Source organism: Echeneis naucrates, chromosome 15, assembly GCF_900963305.1.
Source record: "Echeneis naucrates chromosome 15, fEcheNa1.1, whole genome shotgun sequence".
Taxonomy (NCBI): domain Eukaryota; kingdom Metazoa; phylum Chordata; class Actinopteri; order Carangiformes; family Echeneidae; genus Echeneis; species Echeneis naucrates.
The window spans coordinates 4,596,443-4,602,442 of NC_042525.1; the positions used below are offsets into that span (position 1 = coordinate 4,596,443).

A 6,000-nucleotide genomic window follows, 5' to 3' on the forward strand; every position below is an offset into this window, starting at 1 on the left:
CTTCAATTTTTCTTTTATTTTGAGAGCCAAACGCTCTTTACACCCGGAAGAAATGCTGAAGCAAACCAACTGTTCATGTGGGTTAAACTGTTTTTTAACAGAACCTCATGCTCAACAACATTGCGGATTGAGCACAGCAGTGCACGGGTGAGGTTAAGTGAAGGATAGTGGCTCCAGCATCAAATGCCTCAGTGGCTCTCTAACACACACGTGCACACACAAAAACACACGAAAGCTGAACACTTTGAGGCACATCTGTCACGGCTCTGCTCCATTTGACTTGTTAATTACAATGAACCTCTATCAGAAACACGTTCAGCGTACTTTTACGCTTGAAAATTACTCATCTGATGGCTGTGTGCTCCTTGTCTTACCCGAGGTTGATTTGTCCGTCAAGGGCGCAGATGTTTGAACGCGCGGCTTTCGTGCGGCATTGGCCTAGATTCTGTAGCTACAGGTCGAGTTCGCCTCCCCTTTGAAGACTTCAACCTAACACATGCTATGAAATAAACAATCTTAATATTTTTATTCATATCTTTATTAATTACTTCCTGTTATTGTCTGAGATGGTAGGCTGAAGGGGTAACAAGGTATTTTAAGGTAATTTATTCTGCACAACTAAAATAGCTCTCAGGTCACAGATCCAGATATATCACCTATAATAAAGTGGAATACAATGGACAAAGATATGCAGAGAGAAAGTCTACAGGGGCCATAACGGTATGCAGTATGAACCCTGGATGTATCACCCACACCCAGGCCTGTCTGCCAATTCAGACAGTCCTTTTTATTTTTCGCTACAGTAGGAAAGAGGTATGCACAGCAGCACTAAACCAAATCCCTTCTTATCTCCCATTGGAGGCTTGGCTGCGAACCACAGAGGTCAGTAGTCCCGATTGTCTGGGCCCACTGAGGGGAACACAGACCGAGTTAACCCCATGGGTCACGACTGGTCCTTGGACGGGTTAATGACTGGCCACCATTCATGCTCTCCATTGTGACTGTGTGATAGACATGTAGACAAAACATGTGAGGAGAGTCAGCAACTTTTCAATGGCCTTTCCCCCAACATTCCTGATATGGACACTAATGAGTCCCTAAGGGAACAGGAGGTGCAGACATAATTCATCTTGGCACGACATATTTCCCTATATGCTTGACTAGCGCAAATCCATAACGCATGAAAATGATGTTTCCTGGAATGACATTAACTGATTGGCATCTTGAAATGCAGTGACACTCCCGTGCCCACTGCTCTGACAAGGGGAAGGCTTTGGTAAGAAAAAAATTCCTATAGGTTTACGACCAAGCCATGTGCCTGAAAGTGGTGTCAGGCCTTATGATGAGCCCAGTCTGCCTTTATAAACTGAGATGACACTGTTGTGTCAGATCACAGAGATTATCTGGAGGACTAACAGTTTTCTGTCAGATGTAAAAATGCTGTCACAGTAACAACTGTGTTTACCGTCAGAGCTGCATCCATAAACAACCCACTACACAGTAAAGATCATGCCGTGTTGTGTGTACAGCGGAGCTTATAGTGCACCATTCATGTGTGGTTTCAAATGGTCAGCGTTCAAAGCGAGGTCCAAGCCGGCCTAAGCAGGTCATGTGATGTTTTCTTAACCAGCGACACAGTAGGAATGTCTGATATGTGGATAGATCACAATATGTCATTGCTTATTTACCATCTGCGCTGAAACAAAAGGTTTTAAAAACAGCTGCAGTAAAGGCAAATCGTCATCCATTGCCCCGGCTGATGTGATCAAATGCGTAATCCTTTCCATTAATGCTCTAGTAGTGCATGAACAGGCACAGTCCATCATCCAAGGGCTCTGACCTTTGACCCCCCCCCCTTGCCCCCATATCTCAGCTCCTCTTCTGTCTCTTAGAAGCTTGGCAGTGTTTCGGTGGAGGTTTACAGTGTCGTCACCAGCAATGGCGCAATCGGTATTTGACTTCTGTCAGTACACCATCTGCTCCAACCAGCAGTTTCCCCCTCCAACCACGCCACAGCTTTTTCATTCGAATGTGGCTGGCACACCAGCAGACCTCTGGATGAGCGGCAAGACGGTGGGAAGCGAAGGAGCGGAACAGATACAAGATGTGCAAGGCAAAAGAGACACTTTGGTCAATTATTCTAAGGTAGCACCACGAGAACTGTTCCCGTCCACCTTAAAAATCACATAATACAATGGAAAACTCCCTGGATTACATACCTTTAAAAGGCATCTGACCAAACACATCATCCGCTGGCGTCTAATCTGCTCTACCTACTATAAAGCTTAAACACATGAGCAAGATCAGATTAAGCAATGATACATTTGCGCAACACAAATATATAAACAAACAGAGCGTCACACGAGGACACCAATACATACATGTCCTAAAGCAATGCACCACAGGCCATAGCATCTCATTTGTGCGCATCATATCCAGAGCAGTAACATGGTGCTGTGATTTGCTGCTGGCACCTTCCCATGGTTCCCAAAGAGGCACAATGACATATGCCAGCATCTGAGGAAGGCTGTTAAGCATGCAGTCTTGATGCCATTACACTGATTACACATGAGATCACTCCAGTCAAAAATTATGAATGACCTTAAAAGAGCCAAGCACGTTGACCTTGAAAGAATGAGAATGATGAGATCCCGTGGTAGCCATGTTTCACCGTTCCGTTTTTTACTGTTGATTGCTGTTTCTCATTCCGAATTGATGAGAAGCCTCGCTGGCACTGATGAAGCAAACAGTTTGGAGGTTTTCATGTTTAACTGATACCCCAAATCAAAAGAATGACTTGGTTCTTATCTTTGTCTGCGTGCTGTGCGCACTATGAACACTGCTCAGTAAGCCATGCACATCCACAACAAACAGATCCCCCACGGAACGGGGAATCGATTCATAAAAAAAACATCAACCTAATGACGGCATCTGTGCTTTCCCTGACAGTGATGAGTGGGCTTAAATTCTTCCATAAATCCAGACTGCAATCAAAACAAAGGCTGGCAAAAAGATGAGGAGAAAGTCTGGCTCTCACAACAGGAGTAGGCAGCATGTGATCCCCTGTCTGCTGGTTGGTTGGTTTTGAAGCAACAGGATTTGGCCACGGAGGCCTATTGTGACTCCTGGCTAGTCATCCAGCCAGCCGGCCAGCCAGCCAGCCAGCCAGCCAGCCGGTCAGCCAGCACAGGCCAGACCAGATTTCCTGAGCCTTGTCACATGAATTCAGTGTGGGATCTGTTAAGAGCGGGGCGCCACATGCTCTGGCATTTTTCTGTGGTACAATAAGAAGAAATGCATCCTCCTTTAGCAATCATGACCGGCCTGCACACCGGCAGTAAAGCACCGTGGGAACAGACGAAAAAAGAGGAAAGACCGGACGACCAGTCAGACTGCAATCAGGAACTACTATTAAGTGATTCCCCAAAAGCTAAACAAAGCCCCTAAACACTTGTGTGTTATGGTAATATCTTTACAGGGAATTTCTGTGTCCCAAACAAAACATAACAGCTGTAACTCTAGTGGGGCGTCTCCGAGCACACTGGGTCAGAAGACATCCTAAACAGCTCTGCAGTGATAACAACTGGATACGGCCTCTGGACATGTCACAGGAAGCCGTTTGCCTGCCAAATCTGACAGGTGCCTTATTGTTCAGTTGAGAACACATTGTGCATATAACTTTATTTCGAAAAACACATCTATCCGGCTCAATTACCCATTGTCAGGTTAGTCATGCAGAAGGCGCTCTTAGTAATAGAAGGAGACATGTTTCTTCTTCAGGGCTCTTTCTGTACTCGATTAATGGCACAAGGCAACAGATTTCTATTCAAACTAAGATTGAAAGGCTCTCCTTGGCATTGTCGTTATTATGGCTGCTGAATAGGTTTCCCTCAAGCTGCGCACCATGAGTATTGGATGAGATGGGGTATCTTAGTTCTCATTTACATTAGGAACGATTGTGACGTAAATTTTTATTCCCATCCGTCTTTAAAACACCTGCCTTCCCTTCTGCGCTGCAACAAAAACAGACTGAATATTCAACAAGCCAGGAATCAAGAGAAACACTTATAGGTTAAGTCTAATGTGCAGATTCATAATGAGAAAAGGCCTGAGTTCAAACTCAGCTGGAAAATAGGTTAATGGAGATGTTGACAGAAAATGAGGAGATTAATTGGACTGTTTTTCGCTTTTGTGCACAACAATAGCAAATTCTTCACACATCACTACAGATGTCTTTATGCTTGTTCAGGAGAGTGGTCAGTTGAAAAATTGCCTCCATGATGTGCAGCCCCTATGACAGCTGGAGTTAAGCCAAACATTTTTGGTGTTAAAAGGAAAATAGAAACCCATCTTAAAACCCCCTTGTGTCTACTGAGTTCAGCAGAAGCCCAACAGAAAACAAATCTTTCCTCGACATAAAACTCAGTGAAAAATAATGGTGTCTCATTGATTTTAACGCTGCAGCAGCAGGAAAGTCTTTATGCCTGATGTGTTCAGATGGGAGCTGTGGGGGCAATAGGACATAAATCTAAAGTACTGAAAATTAAGTCATGGAAACTTAACATTTACACCCAAGAACACCTAATTGTTGTGTCTGCAGTAAACCGGCGGCAGAAGAATGGGCCTATTTGTTTCCTTTTATTGGGGTTTTAGTTATTGTGGAGGATAAACTTCCTGCAGGGAAACAGCAATGGACATGGTACAGGAAGACAAACAACATTTGACTTGTTTATCCTTTCAGAGGCATAAACGGTGCACTGTATATTTAATACTATAAGCCAGTAATAAAGTAAGATTGTACAAACTGTGTATAAACAAACTGATGGATGTTATTCATGAGATGAGCAAAAAAAAAAAAAAAAACTGTTCACTCCCACCTCTCCAAAAAGTAAAGTCGTCCCAAACAGGTACATACTGCAGCAGTAAAGCCCAGTAAAGTGTGGTCTGCTTTGACCATTGCTGACACAAATAGTAATTTATCAGAATCTGGGCTTTTGCTAAAAAAAAAAAAAAAAGATTAAACACAGCCTGTGAGAATATGGCTGTGGTTTTTCATCTACAATGGGCATGAAGAGCCTTCACCGCTAGGACCAGCTGTACGATGATGCTTTTACCGCCCCCCACTGTTGACATGGAAGCATCCCCCTAAACAAACTCATTCAAAAATATTTCTGTGCAAATCCAATTCACCCCCCCCCAAAAAAAAAAAAAAAAAAAAAAACACCACCACCACCACTCACCCGACTCCCAGCACGCGCACCAAACACTCGCTCGTGCACAATTAGCGAAAATATGACGTCACCGTGTAACATCATTAACAGCACGAATGAACTATTATCGAAAAGGAAGGTGATGTAACAACTCAGAGCAGCTGCCTTCGTTCGTGTATTTTGGATTAATTATTGGGTCTGCATGTGTGGCCTGCGGTAAACAAACAAACAAACAAACAAACAAACAAACAAACAAACAGCAGAAGAGTACAGGAGCGGCACAGCGCACACTTCGAGTAGACACAAATAAAGGCTACAGACACACAAACATCACATCCTCCGCCCTGCTTTTTTCTTTCTTCTTGTCTCATTTTTATTTTCATTTTTTTATTTTTTTGGGGGGGGGGTGGAGGGGCTGTTCTTGCTCAAATTACAAAAGCTGAAAGTAAGTTTGTGTTTCTGTCATTCGTGTCCATAATTATGATCGATGTGCCAGCTGAGTCCCTCCGCCTTCCTCTCGCTGCCGCTGAGCGTTTCGCTCCTCACTTTGAGCTGCAGCCCTACTTTTCACTTTGTTGTTCGGCTCATGAGGGAGAAATAATAATCATGATAATAAAAATAATAATAATAAAAGACGCTCCTCTCTCACCTTCCGATGCGCGCAGAGTCCCGGCCGGGCTTCGTGAGTCCACCGACGTGGTTTAGTTTATCCGTAAGATTTAAAAGAAAACCCCCAGCGGTGTCTGTCGGTCAGTCGGTCGGTCAGTTGGCGGCTCTCACATCTCACTCT

General features: G+C 44.0%; 1 protein-coding gene across 4 annotated transcripts in view; it reads right to left on the bottom strand.

Moving 5' to 3' along the window:
- LOC115055341 (signal-induced proliferation-associated 1-like protein 2) overlaps positions 1–6,000 on the bottom strand; it is a 73,304-nt gene extending 67,304 nt beyond the window's left edge. For all 4 annotated transcript variants that reach the window (XM_029521071.1, XM_029521070.1, XM_029521069.1 and 1 more), the window contains exon 1: positions 5,860–6,000. The gene's annotated coding sequence lies outside the window, so the exon portion shown is untranslated. The remainder of the gene's footprint in view (positions 1–5,859) is intronic.